Source organism: Copadichromis virginalis, linkage group LG7, assembly GCF_057382275.1.
Source record: "Copadichromis virginalis isolate Kocher_CV1m ecotype Utaka linkage group LG7, C_Virginalis_male_GT1.1, whole genome shotgun sequence".
In the NCBI taxonomy this organism is placed as follows: Eukaryota; Metazoa; Chordata; class Actinopteri; order Cichliformes; family Cichlidae; genus Copadichromis; species Copadichromis virginalis.
In genome coordinates this window covers 6,557,145-6,583,520 of record NC_140624.1, presented here as the reverse complement: position 1 = coordinate 6,583,520, position 26,376 = coordinate 6,557,145, and the positions used below count along the sequence as shown (strand labels likewise).

The 26,376-nt window shown below is 38.5% G+C and overlaps 1 protein-coding gene and 2 long non-coding RNA genes across 5 annotated transcripts in view; 1 reads left to right on the top strand and 2 right to left on the bottom strand.

Moving 5' to 3' along the window:
* The window catches only part of rassf7a (Ras association domain family member 7a), a 33,384-nt gene extending 26,150 nt beyond the window's left edge, over nucleotides 1-7,234 (bottom strand). The window contains exon 1 of the mRNA XM_085461402.1: nucleotides 7,157-7,234. The gene's annotated coding sequence lies outside the window, so the exon portion shown is untranslated. The remainder of the gene's footprint in view (nucleotides 1-7,156) is intronic.
* A 4,788-nt stretch (nucleotides 7,235-12,022) lies between these two features.
* LOC146704325 (uncharacterized) lies at nucleotides 12,023-13,577 on the top strand. Its single transcript, XR_014921652.1, has 2 exons — nucleotides 12,023-13,061; nucleotides 13,142-13,577. It is a non-coding gene; the product is annotated as an uncharacterized LOC146704325 (long non-coding RNA).
* A 4,684-nt stretch (nucleotides 13,578-18,261) lies between these two features.
* Nucleotides 18,262-21,137, bottom strand: LOC146704324 (uncharacterized). 3 transcript variants are annotated; one of them, XR_014921162.1, is made up of 5 exons: nucleotides 21,089-21,128; nucleotides 20,617-20,652; nucleotides 20,093-20,240; nucleotides 19,644-19,731; nucleotides 18,262-19,061 (listed from the first exon to the last, which is right to left on the bottom strand). It is a non-coding gene; the product is annotated as an uncharacterized LOC146704324 (long non-coding RNA). The 3 variants fall into 3 exon arrangements; XR_014921161.1 differs by having other exon boundaries at nucleotides 20,617-20,680; nucleotides 21,089-21,121; XR_014921160.1 differs by having other exon boundaries at nucleotides 20,617-21,137.
* Nucleotides 21,138-26,376: the final 5,239 nt, after the last annotated feature.

Below are 26,376 nucleotides of genomic sequence, written 5' to 3'. Positions count from 1 at the left end.
CAACCTCAGCAGGTGACTTGATATCAGCTTGTGCTGAAAGGGAATTGTGAATAAACACCTCAGATTAACACACTTTAGTTGCCTCATGAGAACATGTGACTCTTGCCACATTAAATCACTATAATAAAAACACACCAGACATATTCTTGTTGCTATTTGTTACTATTGTTTCACATTTTTCTTTTTTCGGTTTAAGGGAGCTCATTTTTGTGTCATATTTTAACATTCCGAGCTACTTGGTTTTGTGACAGTGAATTATTATTTCTTTTTATTTAGCTGCAAGGATATGAATAATATAGAAACATTTTATTGTTCTTTTTGCTGTTTATTTGTTACGCCCTTTAAAAGTTCAATAAAGGCATTATTAACCTCCTAAGACCCAAACTCTTCCAAGACATGCATTTTTAATTTCTCTTTGATATTTGGGCATATTGGGGCCCAATGAATGTAAAAACAAAGAATTACCAGATTTTTTTTTTTAACCTTATTTTTGTTTTTAAGAAAAATAAGAGCCACATATGAGGATATTCGTTTAAAATTTTGATAGAACAGTAGCAGTATAATGTCCTCGTAAGTGGATATCAGGCCCTTGTAGAGCAAAATTGAGTATTTTAGTCTAAATAACCCAAAATGTGATGTCCACATATGTGGACGCCAGGTCCTAGGAGGTTGAAAAATACTTGTAATGATCAAGACAATCCTGTGAGGGCCTGTTTGTCTCAGCCTCAGGGCCTGACTAACCCAAAGACTTCTTTAGAAAAAGGGAGGACCAAACCCATGAATTACAATCCTAGCTAATGTGCGATTACAGAGCGAGAATACAAAGAAAGAGAAATTAGTGCAAGATTAAGGTGTTGTCTTCTACAGGTAGTAATCACTAGATTGTGATACAAAATTATCACAAAACCTCACTCATAATACAAAGTTACTGTGATTTTTTTTTTTCAACATTTTTCAATATGCTGAGTAAAGCATTAACATATGTTGTGATTTATCATGCATGCAAATTATGTCCTTTGTTAGTATGTTTCACTCAATAACAAAGAGGTAGAGCCAGAGGTAGCTTTATCACGCCAAGTGTGTCGAGCAAGCCCAACAAAGTGAAGAAGTGGATGGACAGGAAATCCAGGTTACAGAGAGGGGAGTTATCAGATGGGTGCAGGTTAGGGGTCGGGTCAAATGTGAACAAAAGCTTTGTAAACCTCACACAGTGTGAGGCAGAAGCCACACTGAACACTCACAGACACCCAGCCTGTTCGTCTACACCTTTGTCTCCAGTCTTCAGTTTGTTGATTTACATTATTTCTTACAACTGTTTGTTGAGTCCAAATCCTTTTCCATTTGTCCTCCATATGGTCTCAGATGTCACACTCCATTTTCTAACCACTTATTCTTAACATTGTTTACAATACTGGCCTTTGCTGTGAAAGGACTATCCAAGCACCTGCGGGAACAGCAGCGTTTAAAAGCTTTCACCGCAGCAGGCCTGTCATCTCTTTCCTTCTGTGGCTTGGCTGAATCAAAGGAAAGCTGTAGCTGTACTATAGAAAGTCTTTTGTAGTAAAATAAAAATAAGCATTATAAGCAAATACTCAAACACCCCCAAAAAACTGAGGCGCATAGAGAGACAAAGAAGTGATAACACTAATGCAAAATGAATCTCTAATCATACCATTTTAACGATAGACATTTTAGTTTGAAGGACAGAATGAATGCAAAACTGATTCACCGAAAATTCAAGCAGAGACACTTAAAGATCTGTTGAATTTTAACGAAGCTGATGAGACTCGCCATCACCGTCTTTATTCGGCTTGTAGAGCATTTGAGTGTGCTGGAGTGGGCATATGCGTGAGACTGAATTAATGACGTGTGTGTTGGTGTATATGCCAGATTACTAATCAGTGCTTAGACAAAGGCCGTATGTGTGCAAGTCTGTGCATCTCTCTCACATATTGCCCTCCACGTCTGCATAAAACCTCTATCAGCAGGAATGTCAGGATTGTCGGGTCAGCAGTGGTGACATCATGGCAGCCAGTCAGAGGCAACAACAAGGCCTCGGCACCAGTTTCCTCTTGGTTGCATCAGCAATGCAATACCAGACTGCGGATCAATGACACCCACTCCAGCCCTGTTTCCCGCTTACTGAGTCTACAAACGATTAATGCAGACAAGAAACGGATATACTTAAAAAAAAAAAAAAAAAACATTAAATTAAAATCTTCATGAACTGACTGTGCAGAGTTAAACCTCAGTCAGTAACAACAGGCTTGAAATGCTTTAAGCCCTAAATTTGGCCCCAATGTAAGCTGGCAAAAAAAGAAAGAAAAAAAGAAAAAAAAAAGCACAGATAACATGAACGCAGATGAGACTCAAATCTTCATTAGTTTTAAGAGATTTTAAAGTCAGGAGTGAAGAAAATATATCTGCAAAGGCTCCTTTTCTTAGAATTAACACTGATAAACCTAAGAAACCAACATATATAACAACATTGTTCCCACTACACCGTCACTTCTAGAATGGACAAAGTCGTCTTTCATATTTCCCCGTGTCAGCAATCAAGGTCCTAGTGTGTGTTTGTATATGGGAGTGCAAGTGTATGTGTATTTGTATGTGCAAAGTGTCCTTCGGGTCATAAGATAAAGTACACCTGAGGCAGGGGCAGGGAGCCACTTTGCAGTGTTACCACAGTAACCAAACACAGAAGCAACCACCTGGTTGGTAGAGCCTAAGAAATGAAGCTCAAGGGGAACCACTTCAGGACAGCAACCAATGTTTAAAATCCTCTCAAATTGGCCTCATTCCCAAACACAGGCCTTATTGTGTCCGTGCCACGATGAGTGGAGCACAGATCACAGACAGCTGTTGAATCTTTCATGGAAATTCAAGAATAACCGAGGTTATTGTTCAGCTCTCATTACAACATAGAAATAAGTTAGGCCAATAATGTTCATATAATCTCCACACAGTTTAGGGCACAGTATATCCTGTGAGACATTTAAAAACCCATGCCAGCCATGACTGTTTTAGTTCTCTGCTTCATCATAACCAAGGACCTACTACCATGCTTTGAGCCTGAAAGCACTATGGCAGTTGTACTTACTTATATAGCAAAATTCATTGTACTTAGGCTACGTCCACACGTACCCGGGTATTTTTGAAAACTGAGCTTTTTCTATGCATTTGCACCTTTCATCCACACATAAACGGCGTCACTGAAAACTGAGATTTTTAAAAACGCCTGCCAGGGTGGATATTTTTGAAAACTCAGTTTTTGCATGTACATGTGGACGAGGAAAACTGAGAAAACGCAGCGTCAAAGGTGTGTGCCATTTTTGACGTCACACTGTGCGCCACGTTATTGTTTCGGTGAAATGAATTTCTACAATACTGTTAATTGTACTCTCTGCAGTGTTTAAATGCTTACACATACACACACAGTTACTGTCCCTCCACACGTAGGACTCGGTTCTGCTTCTATGTCCTATCTTTGTTTACTATTTCCCACCGAGGCTTCTAGACTTCTGATTGGCCAACATTTCTACACGGTTAGGAATATATCGCCACCTGTTGCTTTGGCATATTCCTAGCAGCATTTTCCTTTATTTTTGCGCTTACGTGAGGACGGGATTATTTTTTTTAAACAAAAACGGAAAATCTCCATTTTCAAAAATACCCATGTACGTGCGGACGTAGCCTTAAATGTGCATAAGACAGAAGATGAAAAGATAAAAACCTATGCAGGTTTACAGTGAAAATGCAAAGTAGTAAAATACAAGTTAAATACATACAAAATACACAAACACACACACACACACACAAAAACCTACAGCTGTGTAAGGCTGGAGAACAAGAAGGCAGAAGTAGACAAAGGAGCTGTTGGGACGCTACTATACAGGTAATTCCAGCGGAAGGGGTTACATGAAGAATTCAAGGCAGTAACCCCAAACTGTGTGAGCGGCTCCAGCAGATCCCAGGAACGACATCCGAGATCCTACTCCAGCAGAGTGCAGTCGTTGGAACCTCTAGCTCCCAGACCTCTTGTAGAGGACCCAAGCTTGAAGGATAAAGACTGCCAGCACGGATGAGTGGGGAAATATATATAACAAGACAGAGCTGCTCTCTATGATGATGTTCATCTAACCTGGCACAGAAATCATATTTTGAAGATTAAAGATTAAACGTTTTTCCAAATAACAGCTTTACCCGTGTATTTATTTCTAAGAGCAGATTATACAATTTTTTTTTTCTCTGTGCAAAATAGTTTTTAGTAATCAAATTCTAAATATATAGAAAACCTCTGCGATGTCCCAAACATGAAGCAGACACGTTGTATGAAAAATAAAAACAATATAATGAATAACCCAGACACCTTAAAGATTTATGAAAACATGGGCGCCAGTTTAGCTCACAGGGTGAGCAGGCAACCATACGCTGCAAGGCCTTTTCTACTCTCCACTACTGCACCATCTACTAAAGTCAGAAGGCTCCAAAAAATAATTAAAGTACAGCATGTATGACTAGCTAGCTTTTCCCCAAGAGATTTATTTAAAAGGTATTTATTAGAAATTACCCACAAAATAGCTTTGGGCTCTTATGGTTAATACTGATACTTAATTAAATTACCTGTTTGCACTAGTTACTATCAGCCCATATGTGAACCAGCCAGTTTTCCCTCAGAGACAACTTAATAGACAGCCGGCTTAATTACAAAATCCTAAACACAAAGTTATAGACCTCTGTCAAAGACCGTGTTTTTCCCCATCCATATCTCGAAAGATCAAATCAACAGTCCAAACAGGAACTATGTTAGCCAATCATGTTTTTGCAGTGATGGATGCAAGTAGCAGAGAGGAAGAACAGTTTCAACTTCACTGTAGCAAGCACACTTCTCTATTTTTGTGTGTTTGACTTCCATGAATAACATGAATCAATAGAGTATTTCTTCAGTACTCTCACTGGATGGGCAGAAATGTAATCGTATCAGCGCTCTGAATTAGACCATTAATGAATTATCATTCTGTTCCGAAAACAAGCATCACTTCTTTCATTCAGTTGGACGGGGATTTAAAAAGTTACTCCTCACATAACTACCCAGTAGAGCTGGGCGATAGAACGATAACGATATGTATCGCGATATAACTTTTTCTCGATAGAAAAATTAAACTATCGCGATAGACCTCGCCGCTCTTGTCCTCTTAAAACAAAAAAACAAAAAAAAGAAAGCCAATCCAAATTACGTAGCGCAGAGCCGAACCAATCACAGCCGCAGCGTCACGTCACGTGACTTGTTACTTACAGCACAAGTGCCAAGCTGCACGTGTGTTTGTTTGGGAAGCAGCCAGCCACGTACCGCCCAGGTAATGGAGGAAATGAGTGTGCCGACTAGAAAAATCAACCGAGCGTGACCGAAGGGAAAACAGATGATGGTTCCAATGCCGGATGGAAGAGCCACAGAAGTTCCGTAGTGTGAAGGTATTTCGGCTATTTCAAGTCTGACAAAAAACAGAGTAGCGTGCACTGTAAATTGTGCCGAAAGCAAGTCTGGAAATACAATAAACTGGTGCATGCGCTATGTCCACACGTACCCGGGTATTTTTGAAAACACAGATTTTCTATGCGTTTGCACCTTTCGTCCACACGTAAACGCCGTTTTTGGTCACTGAAAACGGAGATTTGTAAAAACTCCGATTTTGCATTTACGTGTGGACTAGAAAAACGGAGAAAACGCAGCGTCAAAGGTGTGCGCATTTTTTGACGTCACACTGTGCGCCACGTTATTGTTTCGGTGAAATGAATTTCTACAATACTGTTAATTCTACTCTCTGCAGTGTTTAAATGCTTACATATACACACAGTTACTGTCCCTCCACACATACGACTCGGTTCTGCTTCTATGCCCCAGCTTTGTTTACTTTTTCCCACCGAGGACTCTAGACTTCTGATTGGCCAACATTTCTGCACGGTTAGGAATCTAGCTCCATCTGCTGCTTTGGCATGTTCATAGCAGCGTTTTCCTTCATTTCTGCCTTTATGTGTGGACGGGATTATTTTTTAAAACGAAAACGGAAAATCTCCGTTTTCAAAAATACCCGTGTACGTGTGGACGTAGCCTCAGTCTCTGACTGGAAGCGCTAATTCGTCATTCGGCTTTTGTCAGACTAAAGTAACTGTTAAAACTGTTTGAAAAGCTCAGCTATACAACAAGGAGAGATTGAGAATTTCCTTTTAGTTCTCAGTTTATTTGATATTGACAAAAGTTAGTCAGTTTTGTCTGTTCTTCTGTAAAACAAACTAAGATTTATTTTTAGAATTAATATTTTGTTTCTAAGTGGAATTGACAATGTTTTGTTTGTTCTATTTTGAAACTTAAACGCTTTAGCGGTTGCCTTTTGTGTAGTTTGCAATATTTGCCTTTATTTATCTGAAAAAGTCTCATGTTCCTTAAGTACATCTACCCTGTTGAACTTATTATGGGAAATAAATATTTAAATAAAAACAAGCTGCTGATTATTTCACATTTTACTTGTGAGCAACGGCACATTTAAATCTTACAAATATAGTTATTTGGCTTATATCGTGATAGATATCGTTATCGCCTGAAATGAAAAAAACATATCGTGATATGAAAAAATCTTATATCGCCCAGCTCTACTACCCAGAGACATCAGCAAGATGCTTAAGAAGTGAACTTGCCTCTTGATGGACTTTGATTTCCTTCCTTTTTGGAATGTGTAAAATGAGTGCGTGATGCCATATCTTTAAATTTCAAAATAAAACATGGATAAAACTTTGTGCTAGACACATACAAGTTAGCAGGAATCCCAGTAGATCAAACGGTTAGAGTTAAAAAAATATTTTTTAACAAGCATCAAATAGTGCTCCCACTCTATTGCTAACATGGACATTAGAGTTAGAGTATCTCTAAAATAAGGCCAATTTATTTTTTAACTTTAAGATTACTGTTCCAATTAGTAATGATTGTTTAATCACTGACTAATTTGTACTGGATGCTCTATTTACTTAGTAGGTGGATAGTTTAGTACTTAGTATTTTAAACAAGTTCAACCATGTGCTCAGCTAGAAAAGAAAGTGCAACGCAACAAAAAAAAAAAAAAGCACCTAAATCTAAACAAATAAGGTCATTTGTTTCACTCACCTCCTGCAGTCTAATGGACTCTGCAACTGCCAGCCTGATGAAAAAGGAGAAGAAGGAGAGGAGGAAGAGCGAGACAACCCTCTCACTGTATGTGTGTGTCGTGCTCACAGGCTACCTGATCCACAGCCTGACGAAGAGACGGCGACAGAGAGAAAGAGAGAGAGAGACCAGGTCAGAACAACGCAGACGGGAGGGGGCAGCTGGAGAGAAAAGCGAAGTGGTGCCGCCATTCCCCGTTACCCGGGAAACCAACGCTCTTTCAAAGAAAAATGGCCAATGGCAAACACCGGCAATTGTGTTCAGACAAAAAGTCACATGACTGCCCAAACACCACTCCCTATACACTGAGAGAGAGGAGAAGAGAATAAAAAAGAAGGATGGCGTTTTTGGGTGGAGGGGTGATAGAGGACCTAAGATAAAGAGACAAGGATAGAAAGGGAAAGAAACTCAAAGTATAGCTGACCTGACGCTTGAGTGAAAAAACTTTTTCCACAGTCTAAACTCAACATGAAATAAATTGGAAACTATTTTTTTTTCCTGTTAACAATAGGATATTAAAAGAACAGTTGACACACTCTATAACTTCCTTTCCACTTTAGTAATGTTTTATTACATGTAGTGCATTAGCATACACTTTCTGACAGGACACCATCATGACCAAATGACACTTGTTGTCATCATGAAACATTAACCAAAACCACCCGTCACACATATACCAGCTTTAATAAAAACAAAACAGCTGTATGTATAAATGTTAGATTAACATTTTATATTCTGTTGGGCCATCATTAGACCACTATAATCATGAAAAGGGAAAATTTGGGCTTTCTCAGTCATCTCAGTTTACTATGCCCCCCCCCCAATGTAATAAGATACTGGCTTCAGCTGCTCTCTTGCAGAAGAAAAGGATTAAAAAAAAAAAAAAAAAAAGGCTGAGAATATGACTGAACAGTGGTTGTGGTGCTAGCAGCAGGGACTCGTGCCGGTTTCATTACCAACAGCTCAGTAGTGCATTTAGAATTACTTGAAACAATCTGAGGAACCCCCACTTAACACCACACACACAATATTGCCATTAACAGTGTGTATAGCTTGTAACTGTGTGATAGCAAAAAAATGAATCAATTATCAGAAGAAAACACTAATAGACCATTTAAAAAAAAAAAAAAAAAACACACACACACACACACACAATTTGTAACTGCATTGAAAAAATATTGAGTATTAATACTAGGAACTTGGGAGAAACAAGATTCCATCTTAACAGCACTCATGGAGGTACTTCTCTTAAAACCCAAAGGAGTCGATCCAGTGTTTACCGAAAGGCTTGAAGACTTGGAAATCGGTAACTGCATCATCTCAAACACTTCAATACGCCCGACTTACAAACAGCCCCAGAGCACAGCAGATGTCTGAGCCAAATGAAGCCAGCAAAGCTGCATCATCTGTAGGAAGTGGCGATGCAGAAATCCGTTTTCAGGTTGATTTATTTGATCCAATATCAACAGATGACTGAAGCGTGATCTGAAATCCATGTGCACAGGAGAACTTATTACTGATCCTATCCTGCCCCTTGGGCTGGATACGATCACTCCCCCACAGGTTAGTGTTATCTCGGAGCATGAATGGCCAACGATTCTTCAGTCTAAACGGATTCAGCTGTTTTAAGCTAAAATCTTTTCAAAGCTACTTTTACATTTGTTTATTTTATTGTTGTCATGACTTATTTATGTTTCCACTTTAGACCATTTTAATAAACCTAAACTTCAAAATGAGTTTGTGTTTTTTTTTTTTTCACTATGCACTCCCTGAATAGTCAAGTAAATTGTAGTGAGGCTTTCCAGCTAATTGTAAATCCCCTACAAAGCAGTGAGACAAATATGGTCTACAAGTGATAGGCAGATGGTTTATTACCCTGATGATATCACACATCCATCACTCTCTCTGCAATATAGTGAACACTTGAACACAATCATCTGCCTTTTAATACATTGCTTCAGTGACACTAAATTACCCTGCTTCAGCTGTGGCTGGTAGGTCTCATTCTCCAAAGGCATCTAGCAAGAAATAAGGGGCTCAATTACCTCCCTACAACATGAATGGCGACACAATAACAGCAATAAGCCTCAGCAAATGAAGACGACAGAGCCGCCGGTATCAACTGCATGGACAGTCATGAAAAAAAAAAAAGAAAGAAAGGTTATGGGGAGGTCTGCCAGAGGCTTAACAATCCTGTACCAGCTTATCAATAGATAGCACACACATTGTAGCTCTAGGCTTATCACAGATTCTTGGGATATGCTTGGAGATACCTGAAGATTGACCCATTCATACAATGACACATTGAGTTATTTGTCAGTCTTTCTAAAAGTGTGTGACCGACAGTCTTAATAACTTTCTTCTATGAATATTCAGAAGAAATAGGAATGCATTTTCTCAATTAAATTAATTAAAAGTCGTAATTACAAAGTATCCACGTGCGGATTTGCTCCCGAGAGTCTATGATGTGAGTGAGTTTGAGATTATTTTCTCCTGCCTTATTGGATTGAAAGAGAGAAGGAAAAGCAGGAGTCTGGAGGCGAAAGTGAGGAATTTAAATGTAAGGACTCACAGATGTAATGAACAAGGCTATACAGAGAGTTGGTGTGACACAGGAGGATGGTAGGGATAGGCTGATGTGAGGGAGATGATCCACTGTGGTGGCCCCTAAAGGGAGCAGCCGAAAGATGAAGAAGGAGAAAAAGATAATTGACATTTACTTATCAAATAGTCAGAAATTGCAAGATGATGCAAAGCTTTGTGTCAAATATGGTAGCAGACTCAATTAAATTTAAAAAATAAAATTCCTCAATTTAAAATTGACTAAACTGGGGGTAAATTACTGGCCGACATATACTGGTGATTGTTTATAGAAGAATACTTATCAGTGAGCACTGGTATTGTGGTGATTGTTGTATCTGTCAGGAGAAAGTATCTGATGCACTGTTTAACATCTGCAGTGTAGCGTACCGTTTCTGGCTGTCTATCCTTCATTTCACAAACACAAAGAGCTGTTAAAGTACAGTGTGCTGCATGTACCTGTTCCAACTTTTTCAAAGCACGGTGTTAAGTTTAAAAAAAAAAAAAAGTTTGTTAAAGGGCATTGCATTGCACTTTTGCATTAATCTGAATGGACTAAAGGAGACCACTCAGTACTCGGTTTCACTCAGTGATTCCAAGTAAAACATGAAGAGGAAACAAAAACAGTTTACAGAGCTGAACAATTGTTTTAAAAAGTGAAGTGGGAAAGTTTTTATTTTTTCAAAAGAAGGAAGAAGCCAATATAATACAACATGGTGTGTGAGGGATGTGACAGAGAAGTACAAACAACATATGAGAAGTGGAGGAGATACATGAAATCAATACGAGGAAGAATCAAATACCAAATACAAATAATCAATCTTAAAACGCCTCACATCAGAATAGCTAGGCAAACATAAATAACAGATAAAAAGTAAATAAACTGATAAACGTCTTTGTATACAGGTATACTTTGAATACTTGGTAGAAATATATGTGATATATTTATAAAATCAATTATTTGCATCAGCAATTTATGAATATTTTTGTTGCTTTTCCATTTATTGACCTTTAGAGTTTTGACTGTCGATAAAGACATTTGAAGAAATAGATAACGCGGAAAAGTGATGTGTACTTTTCATTATTATCTATCAAGCCAAACAATAAGCAGATTGTAAATCAGCACAAAATGCAGATACATCAGTAGGCCAATAAAAAAAAATGGCTGACAACTACAGATCGGTGTTGACGTAACATATTTAGATTTTAAAAATAATACAAATGATGTGTGAAAATATGTCAACGTGTCAGGTGTACCAATGGCCAGCACCTCCATCAAAAATGTTTAGTCTACATAGACACTATGGTCATGCCATACGGTACCGTCCCTAATGATTCCAGTCATTGTCATCTGACATGTATGATAGCAAGAGCTGCATGTCAACCTCCAGTGACGTTATAGCAAAACGAGAACTACTTCACCAACCACCAACAAAACACAGCGCTATGGAAATATGCAAGAAATCTGTTCCTGCTGAAGGTGGAAACAAAATAAACATACTTGTTTCACCAACTGAGGCGAAAACACACCGTCATGTGCAACCAGGCTACAAGGAGAGCAGCTGGTAATGTGTGGCCCAAAAGTAAACAAATGACTCAACTGAGCATTGCTGAAGCACTTGCTAGTTGCACTCCTTTTGACAGGAAGAGCAAACATGGAAATTGCTGACATGGTTACGCAGTGGAAAAGCACAGCTTTAAAGAACTGGTGAAAAAGCTCAACTAAGATTACAACATCGCAGGCTGAAAATATTTTTCAAGTTCCATTTGAGTATGTGTGAATACTGAGCATCTCCTTAAAAGTTACAGGCTTAAGTTACTTCACTTATTGCTGTTGTTAAAGTGTTAATCAGTTATTTATACTTTTATTTAAAATTTCACAGGAAATCACTACATAGGCTACTTTTGTGCTTACACTTGACTTCTGCGGTGTCACTGCTATTGCCCTATATTGTTGGGCGGCCTTGAATAAATTGACAGCTTGAATTCTGTTACCCGTTTGGTGGGTGGAGTGGTTGGTGCTCTGGCAGTAACTCACTGAAAAAGGAGGACATAAAAATGCCCTTCATTTTGTTTGCACTACTAAATGCCGCTTCCTTTGGGCTGCACTCAATAAAAAGTTTTTCAGCATTAATTTTCTATGCTGACAAAAAAAATGTATATATACACATTACAAATTTCCTTGAAATATTGTTACATAACGTTGATGCTAACAAACATGAATCAGTATTTTGAGACCTGGGCCCTATTTCAGGAAGCCGGTTTAGTGCAAAGTCTGACTAAGTATACCCTGAGTTAACGAAAACTCTGGTTTTTCGGTTTCACAAAGCGAGTTCAGCTGAAGCCTGAGTGAGTCACTATGACGACACACTCCGTGAAGCTAACCTGCCCCCTAGCAGGTTTACTACAACTAACCCTGACTGTCCCCGCCTCTTTGTCGGAAACCTGACAGTAGGAAGTGTCAGACATGGCGTGTCCCTTCCTTGAAGAGCCAGTAGATCTTGAAGCCCAAATACTCCGCAGAGCTCTCCGCCGGGAGAGAGTGATCAGAGCGCGTATGGACATTTTATCATTACCTGATGATTTCCTGTGTGAACGTTACCGTTTCTCAGCACAATCAATAAGTTATTTGGATAACATCCTCAGGCCATATATTGCGCATGTGACACATCGCGGACATGCGCTCAGTCCATTACATATTCTTTGTACCGCACTCCGTTTCTTTGCAAACGGGAGCTTTCTGTATAATATTGGTGACGCTGAGCACGTTTCCAAGGCTACCGTCTGTCGGGCAGTCAGGAATGTTACAGTTGCACTGAAACGTCTCCTGCACTCGTTTGTGGTGTTCCCCGGTCATAGACCCACAAGATTTATCAAAGAGGGATTCCACAAAATTGCAGGTAGCAGGATGACCAAAACTTAATTTATGATGTGGTGATACTTGGACTACTACATAAATTTTACATTTATTTTCACGGTTCCCAGGCGTGATTGGCTGTACAGATGGCACTCACATTCCAATCATTGCTCCTTCAGTAAATGAAGGAGACTATGTGAACAGGAAGTCTTTCCACAGCATTAATGTACAGGTACATAGTTCCCTGTAGCATTTCAAACTAACAAATTATTTCATTATAGTAATGGATGCTAATTTGTGTTCTCTGCACTGTGAAGATCATATGTGATGCTGCCAACATTATCACAAATGTGGAAGCCAAGCGGCCAGGCTCTGTCCATGACTCACAAATATTCCGTGAATGTACACTGAGCACAAAATTTGGACATGGTGAGTTGAGAATACTTTAAAATATATAAAGACCAATTGCTTCAGGGACATTTGAACTGAAGTGTATCCTTCTGTCTTAGGAGAGTTCACTGGCTACTTGCTTGGTGATAGGGGGTATCCATGTTTACCCTATTTGCTTACCCCTTACCCTGACCCTGAACCGGGCCCACAGCAGCGATATAATCTGGCTAATTGCAGGACAAGAGCCAGAATCGAAATGACTATCGGAATGCTTAAGGCCCGGTTCCAGTGCCTGCAAAGACTCAGGGTCACCCCAGAAAGGGCATGTGACATTATTGTGGCATGTGTGATTCTTCACAACATTGCCACAATTAGAGGAGAACACTGTCCTTCTGAACCAAACATCAGCAGTGATCCAAACCATGAACATCCTGACCCTCCCACGGACATACAAGATGGAAGCGCAGTCAGAGACACCATATATCACAATCATTTCTTTTGACCCATCACCTCAACATGTTGAAAGAAGAATAAACAGATTTTTTGTTCAACTGGCTTTATTGGTCGCCTGTATTTCCTGTACACAAAGTATTAAAAGATGTAAACCTCATAAAGTGTCTCTGTTGCTTCCTCCTCTGTAACAGCTGTCAATGTTTCTTCATTATTTTCCTGTAGTAAAGAAATAAACAACATTGCTGTTCTACTGTACACTCATATAATCTGTGGAGTATTACTCACAACTGCATGTTGGTCTGGCTCAACAGGAGGCTGCACCAGATGCAGTACACCATCACCATCAACTGTTAGAATATGAGGTTTATACAGGTCACTTATAACTTACAAGGGACCAAATGGCAATTAACAAACATATAGCACTCAGCTTACACTTCATTGTCATTATGCTCTCAAAGACAACCAAGACTGAGGGAAGGCAAAATCAGTAGGAAAATAACTTCACTACAAACAAATTCATTATGGTGAAGAGTTTATCAAATGAATGAGCAGCACTGCAAAGGTGACTGTGAAGAAAGGATGTATGCACATCATGTATTATTTTGAATTTACCCCCTATGTAGGCACTTGTGTCTTGCGGGGTTATTGACTCAGAGGATGTCCCCACAGAGATGCCTTCAGCCACAGGGCGCCCACTGTTTTGGCTGAGGGCCAACTGCTCAGCCTCTGTGAGTGGTGGTGGTGGAGGACCCCCACCTGTTTTTCGGGCCTCCGCTTTTTTTCTGTTGGCTATAACAGGCCACATTTGAGCATACAGAGTAAGCAAATATGTACTTGTAATGTGCTCAGATAATTTCAATAAGTGCTTACAGAAAGAAAATTAATGTAGCCTCTAACTGCAATCGATTTACATCGGACAAACAGACCAAGCACTATGGCTCATAATACACCTTACCTGTTTGGACTATATTTTTATATTTCATTTTTACTTGCTGCCAGGAACGTTTGGGGCCTGTTGGGTTGCACCTGCGCTCACATCACATCACAACATAAAATGTATAAAATAACAAATAAAATAACATATGATAAAATAACGTGTTAAATGGGTGGAAATCCCTAGATCAATGTTTATATTAACACTCATGCATTGACTCTGTCGGCTTTGTTTTGCCATGCATGCTCCCTTTCTTTTGCAGCTGAGGCTGTGTTACTTTTTTTCCGCAAAATTTGCATGTTATCGGCATATGCTGCCATCAGAATTTCGGCCTCAAGCGCTGTAAAATACATTGACCGCGCCTTCTTTCCCTCCGTCTCCATGGTGACTCGCTTACTCTGTGCTCCGCTTATCAGGGCTTTATGTATCCTCGTGCGCGCGCTTCACTTGGGGTTAAAGCAACTCCGCGTTGATTGAACTAATTGTTATCAGCCTTTCTGAAACCGAATATTCCGAGTTGGACAGTTCGGGGTTACTCAACCCTGAGTATCGTTTTTCACTCCAAGTTTTCTAAACCGGCTTCCTGAAATAGGGCCCTTGAAAGATGAAAAATCATGTTCTGGTAGACAAAAATAATGTTGGAAAAATTTGTTGTTCAGGAAAATAAATCAATAGATTAGAGGTTATGACTAATTCCCAAATCGTTCTGTGACATAATTGCATATTCAGCATGATTTGAAACTAGTTACTGAGTGCATCGTGTTGTTAGGAAAGTGTTCATTAAGGTGACTGTGCAAGGAAGCAGAGGGTCATTTTCCTATGGACTTCTATAACGCTTCAACTGTCTTCTGGCAACCAGAGAAGTGCCCCCTACTGGCCAATCAAAGGAATTAATGTTTACTTCACATTAGCATTGGCTTCATTTTTGAGACCTGAGAGCTACGTCCATCTTCTATATGCAGTCAATGAGCATCGTGGAGCTTTGTGAAATGATAATGTTCAATGATAACATTTCTTCTCATTGCCAGTAACTTCAGTGTACTGTATAAACATCATTTAAGCGATTATTTGTAAAGCTTCAGTTGATCTATTTACATAAAAATATATTAACATAGCAACAATCCAACTAAACCTACACAGAAGCTGCTCCCATCAACATAAGTGGACCATTAACACCACAAAGTGGGTAGGTAAATTTTGTATCCCAGTTTATCGTTAGCCTGTCACCATACTGCAGGTGCTCTGAGCTCAGTTGCCAGCACTTGTTGCATTACCACCAGTCTTAAAAACATTTCCGTTCAACTTTATCTTGATATAAACAAAGATTTTAAAAAAGATTTTAAAAAATGAAATGAAAACAACTTACAAGTGAGTTAGCAGGCGTTTTCAATTCAGCGGACAGTCGAGTGCTTCATCTCATCTTCCAGCTGCTCACTGTGGGCAAAAATCCACACTCCAGTCCGGTAAAGGCAAACTACACGACTTCCGGTTCGCCCTTTCAAATTAAAGGTCTTAACGACAAGCTTGTGAAAAAATAAAATGAAATAACGTGAAATGCAATGCTTCTGGGGAGTTGTACCTCCCCAGAAGCGAAAATTATATTGGAAATAAACAAAAACTCGTGAACATCTGCATTAAAAATAAGTGAGTTATAATAATATTAATGAGCAAAGATCTCCTGTGCCTCAAAGCAATATGGCTCCGAGGTAAGGAAGTAACAATTCACCTTACACCTCACCTAACAATTGCTTCACCGCACACAAAGGTGTGATCTGACGTCTGTTCCTCCTGTCATCTCTTACTGGAGTCATTTTGTTAGGGAATTTGGGAAGAATTTGGTCTTTCTCACACTTTTTTTGTTTGTTTATGACAAACAAAATGAAGGCGGTCTCTTTCAAATTAATTCATAGGTTTTAGCCTGTGAAAAACACTCGTTGTGAGCCCTTTCTAGAGACTTGCTGCCATTTATTTTGGTCTTGTACTTACGCACAGCTTTCATGGAAAAACATTGTTTATTTTATTTCTAACAAAATCTTTGTACTTTTCTACAAAAAAAAAAATCTTACATGGTGTACTGACTCAAAAGCTTTTTACCTCATCTACTTGACTTTACTCCTTGCCAAACACATACATAAATGATAAAAACATTAAAATTTGTAATGCTTGTAATGTCTTTGTTTAATGTTACCGTCGCTCTTTTCTTTTTTTTCTTCTTCCCCTATATGTATCTGTATTTGTTTATATACATGCTTGTATATAAACTGACTCCTTTAATCCACTCACATTAATGCAAAATTGCAATGCGACACCTTTTCTAAAAAAAACAGGTATATGCACCACGCCGTCCTTGAACAGCTCTTTGTGTTTGTGAAATGAAGCATTGATAGCCTGTATCACAAAGCAACAGTACACATGTTTATTTGTGAAAAACAAAATCTGGGAACAACAGTGATAAGGTATAATTTAAAAATACCAGTGTAAAGTATCAAATAATTTAAAAATACCAGTGTAAAATACCAGTTCAAAGTAAGGCAAGTGAAAGGGGATAAAAATGTTTTCCAGAGGAAAGCGGGAGCTATCACTTTCCTATCATTCTTTTTAATTGATACCCATGGTTGCACTGATATGATAAGGCATCAACAAGTGGGGCCAGTGCCACCCCAGGCTATGCCCTGTGCGTCCATGCATACTTATACACATTTTTATAGAAATGACTAATGGCAAATGATTAACCGCCACTTTTGGAGGAACAACCTGGAGCTGTGTCTCCATGGCAGCAGCAAACACTAATAAGCCTTTTAGGATTGGCTCATTGTTTATTATGATAAAAAGCTAGTTAACCTGTGTCAACACGTAGCTTTAGGTAGTCACAACAAACAGCGTGATGGATGTAGCAGAAAAACATTTGTCCTTCAGACTGTTAGATCATTTAATGGATTGTAAGTAACAGCAGTTTTAATGATTTTGAAGTTGAAAATCACCTCTCTCCTCCTCAAACAAATCTGATTTGATCTGACAGGAGGAAGTTGGCACTATTAATAGATATTTTTCTGACTAAACTGATTGTGTTACATCACAATGTCTTCAGTATCTACACTGAAAAAAATATGTTGTTGGATTTACTTAATTCAATGGTGGACATTTGTTGCACACAGATGTTTTGCTTTGGCAGCAACTTAAACAATTGAGTTAAATTAACACAATTTATTCATGTTCAATAAACCTGTGCAATTTGTGTTGATAAAATGTGACTTAAACATGTTTTGATGAAGTAATTTGAGCTCTTGAAATATTTTAATCCTTCACAATTTTCTCACTTTATCCCAACACCATTCAATAACTTTTACCCAATACTACTTGGTCACTTAAATACTACATGTTATCTTCAAATTACATTTTGCTATTATATTCTAGTATCAAATACACAATTTTCAAATGGAGGCCTTATAACAGATTATATTGTTCTCTTCCAAGATGGTTGCTGGCATCCACCAGTAACCTTTCAAAACAAAATGTCTAATTTCACTGCATTGACAGTAGGTAAAGAATTAAACTGACATTACTCCACTACTGAATCTATATAAACCAACAGTTAAATAATGTCAGTTCTTCCGTGTTCTCTGGAATCAATCACAGCAAAGAAATTAGACTCTTTCTTTTGAAAAATGTTGGGAAAGAACAATACAAAACATTCTATTTAAGGCCTCTGACGTCAAGATTCAGTTAAACAACAATTATAACTAAACAATTTGAGGTAATGTTAGTTTCCATTAACATTAAATTAGGTTACTGAATTGGCAAACACCTTCCTATTAACATTACCCATTTTACCCCAATAACTAAAGAAATTAGCACTTGCAGGTCAAAACCTTTATTCAAGAGATGCAAAAATAACATTGATACAGTGAGTGACTGTCAAAAATTACGGCACTGATCATACTGTGACATCTTGGTTCAAAACAGCAAGCTTAGAAATATTCAACGTTCCTTACTTCAACTGAATGAAACTGAAAATACCATTTCACACGGCCCATATGGGATATTTAGACTGCATAACTGTTCATGCTACATCTCTTCACTAGTAAAAGAAAGAAAAAATACAAAGAGAAATTTAAAAATGCTGCCAAACAGACAGAGAACTTGTACAGAGCAAAAGGAAAAACAAACAACAACAACAACAACAAAAAAACGGCTCGTCCTCATGGCAGTTGCAGTGTATATAAAAATGAACCCTGCGATCTGTTCCTGGAATTGAGCTTCAAAAATGCAGCAGAACAAGTGTGAGATTTAAATGTCTTCTCACCTAGAGCTGGTCACCTCACATGCATAACAGTGAGCAACTAAGACAAAACTGCAGGAGCAGTTTTGTCTTAGTTGTGAGCTTTTCTTGAGAGCTGAGTTGCTTCCAACTCAATTACCACCCTTTGAATCACCTCAAAAGTGTAGCAGAGTTGTGATGGGTAACTCATATTGAAGGAATAAAAAAGGTCCAAACAGCATGGCTACTGCAAAGGTCACGTTATCCAGATCTTGAAGAACTACTATACCCTCGATGATGATGCCAACGTCAGAAAAGTCATTGCCTGGTGCATCCTCTGGAGACAGATGTTCATTGTGGTTTTCTCAATCTGTGCAGTGGCCTCAGTCAAGTCCTGGTTAAACACAAAACATTTCTTTAAGATTCCTTTTTAAACTCATCTCTTTTGAATCTACCAGTTCTAATGTTAGAGTAATTTAAACCAATGCAAGCAACATAGTAAATAGCTATAGCCAAAGAGTGGCCTGCCATGCTGCCATTCATGGTCTAACAGAGTTTCTAAGAGAGGGTGAAAAACATAATTTCAAATGCTTTACATTAGTTTTTCTTAGAAAGACACCGGCCCATCAGAAATCCAGGTTTTGTCACTCAGAAGATGTTAGAATTTAGACTTTCAGCCCCACAATTTGGTTAGCTGTTGGTCTTTTTTTTTTTTCAAACAAAAGCTAATGTAAATATTGGTGGGATTTTCCTTTGTTCACTAGAATGACAAATTTAAAGTTTTTTCACACTGATGTGACCCCTAATACAGGGGTGGGGCCTCAAGGGCCGGCGGCTGAGTTCACTACCAGGCCTCATGTGAACTTCAAATTATTAAAGAGGACTACTGGTCCTAACTGGTCCAATGAGGATCAAGTGGATAACTAAATGCATTTTAAAATGTTGCAAAGCCACAATCTACTCATAAAACACTCACCATGAACTCCTGCACCAAGATGTTGCAATTGTCTTTCACACAGATGCGGAGCACTTTGATGAGACTCCCTTTGAGCATTAATGTCATCCTAAAGTATTATAACAAAGAAAACAGAGATTTGTGAACTTTTCAGTAGCAGAGAAGAAAATGATCCCAGACCAAAACTTAAACCAGTCAACATGCAACACCAGCATCTACAAAGCAATATCAAAAGTTCCTGTTTGACATCAACTTTATGGATATATAGTTTCCAGAACATTTATTTTTTTAAAAAGATCAATTTTTCTCAGTGGGCCAGTAAATGCATGACGAAAATTATGGCATCCTTTCGGTGGAATCAGTACTCACAGGTAATAGTTGACTGTTTCAATGGATGCAGCATAAAAATCTTTTACTGACCTAATGCAATACATATACACTTTGTAGTTAAAGAATTTTAAAGTTCTTACTGTCATCATGGCAGCTACATCCTTTAGCTTTGTGCCCTGTTCCCCCGATCACTTTGCAAACACTTTCAGCAGACTGTCAGAGAGAAACTCAGCTCCGTCAGAAACCTGTAAAGGCATGGTTGGGATGCACTGGAATGCTGCATTTCATCTGAAATGACATAAAATTATTTTGAAATAACAGCAGGCACTGTGCTTGGTTAATAATCAGTAATGTTTTGTTGAATAAAAACTGTGTTTCCAGATCTTATGGGATTAAAAAAATCCAAAGATGTTTATTTCTGATTTGCAACCCAAGAACCCACAAGTTACAACCTCATTTTAGTTCAAGTGTGCATTAATGTGAGTCCAGTAATCACCTTTCTGACAATACATACAGGTATAAGTCAAACCTATGGCAGATTTTGGATTTCTCAGTCGTATTAATAGGGTGGTCTATTTGAGTATGCATGCACCTAATAATTATAAAAAACCTATTATAATTAAGTTACAGAAACCTTAAGCGAAAATAGAATATACTTTCTTACCATAACACCTTGAACCCACAATCCATCAGCTGACTCCTGGTGAAATGCAGAATAGATGTGGTCTCTCAATGTGCATCAACAAAAACAAAAGGACAGCAGGTGAGGGCAGGAGGGGTAGGGATGTAAGCTAGCATAATACCGCTGATGATATTAGCTAAAGCTGTTCAATGTCCAAAATTTCACTAACACCTCGGTGCAGTAAATACACAATGTAACTGAAGAGTCAGTTGACAAATCTATTCACACAGAAAACCAAATTATGTTATGAGTGCCTCGTAATTAGGTTTAATGTGATATTACGGCTCTTGTGCCAATGACAAATTCAAATGAAAAAGCGCCAATTCTTTGATAACAGATAAAACAGCAAATAAGCTAACGGCTCTTTTTTAGCATGTTACATGGCGGCACTTTAGACGTTTAACTACATTTGGCTGAAATATGGTAAATATTAATTCAAAAAATCAAGACATACCAAAAAACGTAGAGTTGGCTGCTCGACTTGACTGAGGTGGATGCATTTTTTAAACCACGATCCAAAGCCCGCGAGATGAAATCACGCGTGGTTTCACGAGATTTAACGTTGCTATCTTATTGACTTACTTCACCTGAACATGATATAAACAATTTAATACACCCTTTCTGCATATCATGTAGTTTTTACACTATATAGTTACATTTATCTTTAAAACATGAGGCAATTGTGTTAAATACATGCAAGATGCTTACATAAATCCAAGAGATGGCCAGTCCCTTTTTTTCAGTGTATGTAATGCATGAATATTGACTGTTACCCATGACTGATCTTACATAAGATTGTTATTCATTTAATTAAAAGAATGTATTTGTTGGTTCAAGAACATGTAGAACAACAATATTACTGAGTATTACTGAGTATATAGATTTTTTGCCAAATTAATTGTAACAGTTAACATTATAACTGCTGTTACAGTTATTAATAATTACTGTTTCAAAATAAAGACAAAATCTAGGTCTGTGAATGTTAGCCTAAGTGTTTCATTCACATCAGTTTGAGCAAAAAAAACAAAAAAAACCCCACTAATGAATATCGGTCTGTTTAAGACTCTCTCTTGCACATCAGGTAATCCTTGTTGCCTCTGCTCAAAGTTTCTGAACACACGGCATTGAAACACAATGAGTGGTAAGTGCTATATAGCTCCAGTATGCCAATTTAAGATTGCAAAACAGTGACTCAAAGCAGTGCCTTAGGTCATCATTCCTGATATAGAATAGCCTTTATTGTCATTGTACAGAGTACAACGAAATTGGAGTGCCACTCCCTTGGTGCAAGTTTCAATAATAAATATAAATGTAAAATATAAAAAGTACAAAAAAAACAATCGTAAGTACTCAAACAATAGTATGTACAATATATACAGGATAGCAGCATTAATATAATGACAGTATGAATAGCAGCATAATATAATGACAGTGACGGTATGGAATAGGTTCAATTGTTTTTGTGCTTATTTACTACGGTGATAGCTCTGGGAAAGAAGCTATCCCTGAATCTGTTTGTCCTGGTTTTATGTGACCTGTACCGTCGGCCTGACGGTAATAGTTCAAACAGTTGGTTGCTGGGGTGAGAGTGGTCCTTGATGATATTGCCAGCTCTGCTGAGGTACCGAGATATACTCTCTCCGTGCAGTGTGAAGCTGCAGTTTTTAGTCTATATTATCCTACGTTTTATATTGCAAAAAGGCAATGACAAAGAAATCACGTTTCAGCAGCTTTGCGTAATGTGACTTTCTCTCATACATAACGTGACTTTCTCCTAACCACTCTTCAGTGGTTCCCCGGTAAATCCAGAATTTCTCGACACATACAAATGCTTCAGGCCCTCATACTATCATATTATGCCCACAGTGCACTATCAAAATGCAGGCTTGCTTGTAGTTTCTAGAGATTCTAAATTGGGAGGCAGAGCCTTTAGCTACCAGGACCCTCTCCTGTGGAGTCAGCTCCCTATTTGGATTTGGGAGACAGGTGTCTTTACTTTTAAAATAAACCGAAAACTTTCCTTTTTCATAAAGCTTAGTCAGGACAGGATCAGGTGCCCTTGAACCATCCCTTAGATATGCTGATATTGGCTCAGATTGCTGCGGGACTTCATGTGATGCACAGAGCACTTCTTCTCCATGTGTTTATATACCTCTGCAACATGTCATTATAATTTTATCTTCTCTCTCCCTTAGTGTGTTTGGTCCGTCTTCCTATGCTTTGTTTTCTTTTGTCTTCTCTTTCTTCTTTTCTCTTTCCTTTCACCCCCAACCGGTCCTGTCAGATGGCTGCCCCTCCCTGAGCCTGGTTCTGCCAGAGGTTTCTTCCTGTTAAACGGGAGTTTCCCTTCCCATTGTCACAAAGTGCTTGCTCATCGGGGGGCACTTGATTGTTAGGGGTTTTTCCAATACTTTAGAACTATGGTATCTAACCAGATTCTTACTCTGGATGGCATTACTTTGGCCTCCAGTAACACTGAGGAACCTTGGAGTCATTTTTGACCAGGATATGTCCTTCAATGCACATGTTAAACAAATATGTAGGATTGCTTTCTTCCATTTGTGCAACATCTCTAAAGTTAGAAATATCCTGTCTCAGAGTGACGCTGAAAAACTAGTTCATGCATTTATTACTTCCAGGCTGGACTACTGTCATTCATTATTATCAGGGTGTCTTAAAAATTCCCTGAAAAGCCTTCAGTTAATCCAAAATGCTGCAGCAAGAGTCCTGACAGGGACTAGAAAGAGAGAGCAGATTTCTCCTGTATTGGCTTCCCTTCATTGGCTCCCTGTTAAATCCAGAATTGAATTCAAAATCCTGCTCCTCACATACAAGGTCTTAAATAATCAGGCCCCATCTTATCTTAACGACCTTATAGTACCATATCACCCCATTAGAGCACTTCGCTCTCGCACTGCAGGCTGACTTGTTGTTCCTAGAGTATTTAAAAGTACAATGGGAGGCATAGACTTCAGTTTTCAGGCCCCTCTTCTGTGGAACCAGCTCCCAGTTTGGATTCGGGAGACAGACACTATCTCTACTTTTAAGATTAGGCTTAAAACTTTCCTTTTTGCTAAAGCATATAGTTAGAGCTGGACCAGGTGACCCTGAATTCTCCCTTAGTTATGCTGCTATCCGGTTGTTCAGTGATGACGCGACGAATCCTACTTCCGGGCCTAAAGTAGTCTGCGTTTGGCTTTTGTGTTGTTAACATGTTTAATGTTAATGTTATGTATTTTCTTCTATTTGATCTCAAAAAGCTCCTAAAACAGTCAGTGATCCCGGTTGACCTCCCTCGGCTTTTATTACCACTAATCATTTATTTAAGCTCAGTTTTTAAAACCTTAGGATGTAACTACAGCCCAGCCCATGCAGCAGTATATGAATGACTAACCTCGTATTGTGGATGGATTATCTCAGTTGTTCTCCTGGCTGAAGTTTGGTCCTTTTACAGCATCCTGCCATGCGATTACATTTGTTTCTGACCACTGAGAACACTCACGTTAACTTTTATCGAGTGGAAAAAAAGTTAGCTTGTTTATATTATGCTAACATAGCTGTGTCGCTAGCGGTCACGTAGCACATCATTATATACCAGCTAGCCCAACTTCAGTAACTCTACAAACGTCACTGCTGTTTAGTTTTCTGTCTTCATTTATGCTGGAAGTGATAACAGAGCTGTACGTTTGAATTTGTTTCCAAAACCTCGCAGTCAGGACATGCTATATTGTATTTAGATAGAAGCTAGCGAGCTAACTCCCTGCTAACTTCTAACTCCGTTAAATGACATAAATTCCGTTTTGATGGATGCCTGGATGTTAAACTCAATTGTTACACCTGGTAGAGCAGAACGCTGATCATTTTATTAAAGATGAAAGACTTTAGACAGTTTTTCAACTCTCAGTAATGCCATAGTGATCGTTTGATATATGGAGCTGCAGCGGAGTTTAGACCCAGACACGGCTAGTGACGTGAGACTGAACAACCGGATAGGCATAGGCTGTTGGGGGACTCCCATGATGCATTGAGTTTTTCCTTTTCAGTCATCTTTTTCACTCACTATATGTTAATAGACCCCTCTGCATTGAATCATACTTGTTATTAACCTCTGTCTCTCTTCCACAGTATGTCTTCTATCCTGTCTTCCTTCTCTCACCCCAACCGGTCGCAACAGATGGCCCCGCCCCTCCCTGAGCCTGGTTCTGCCGGAGGTTTCTTCCTGTTAAAAGGAAGTTTTTCTCTCCCACTGTCGCCAAAGTGCTTGCTCATAGGGGGTCATTTGATTTGGGGGTTTTTCTCTGTATGTATTATTGTAGGGTCTACCTTACAATATAAAGCACCTTGAAGTGACTGTTGTTGTGATTTGGCACTGTAGAAATAAAACTGAATTTAATTAAATTACAGTATAAAGTACTTTGAGGTTACTGTTGTTGTAAACCTGAATTGAATAGAATATATTTTTACCATACAGATCAAATTAAATTCAAATTAAACACCTGCAAATGTAAAGGAATAATTATTGTATTCATGCCTTTTGTTTGCCATTATGGACAGCATGTCTGCATTTGGTTGTAAAGGTGTCAGTGGAAAATGAGTTATGAAACCTAAATATCTTACAAAGGAATGTTCCTCGCGGCAGAATCGTGTGGTACTGTACAAATGGCGTCTCCCAGACCTGTCTGAACTCATGTAGGTATTTCCAGTTCCAACGCCTGATAGAAAAAGTGACTCGTCTCAAGTCAAAACACGATGATATTATCATAATACCTCATTTTCACTATCAATTTTCCGTTAATTTATTTGGACTTTTTTTTTTACAGCAATTACAGCAAGAAGGTGCGGCTTTGATAGTATTCTGAAGAATGTAACTACAACCTAAAGTACCTGGGTCCTATTCACCACATCTGGAACTTATTATTATAAGTATTCATGGCATGTGCTGACATACAGTATGTGCTGCTCCACTTCACTGTTGACAAATACTGTATGTGTAAAGTCTATTGTGTGGGTGTATTAGCGGCAGACAGGAACATTTTTTCTTGAAGTCGACTTGATTCTCTTTTAGAACTTTCTGAATAATCTTATACATTTTTATAATTAACAAGTTTATGATTCAGTTTTCTTTGTACATTGGTACTATATATGATGCAACTCTAAAGATAGAGGGGGGTTTTAAATTTAGAAAAGCACCATGTCTTTTGACGTTAAGGGCAAATAAATCTGTTGTTTTTAGTACATGTACAACCCAATTTGCTCAGTTCAAAAGCCTGTATCTTTGATGTTACGGGAGTGCATGGGTGTCTGTGGAATGCTTCTAACTGTCTTGCTACATACTGTTACAACAGCATGGCTTTGTAGTAGAAGAGTCCGGGTGCTGAACCTGGCCCGCCTGTAGTCCAGACCTTTAACCAACAGAAATATCCAAAAGTATTGAGCAGCAAGAATTCTATATATGGAAAAAAAACTTTCCTCATCTAAAAATCTAGTAACGGTCTCAGTCTACAGACATTTGCAGATTGTTGTTTTAAAAAAGGAAGGCTGCTATACAGCAGTCAGCAAGGCCTGTTCCAACTTTGTTGTTTCAGTTTAAACATCAGATATTTATCAATGTTCTGTTGTGAATAAAATAGGTTTTGGATTATTTTTTTTTACTTTTACATAAAAAATTAACTTCAAAATTATTTAATTATTTTCTTGTTGGGTTTTTTTCCACAGTGTTTACCACCCCTAAACATTAGATAG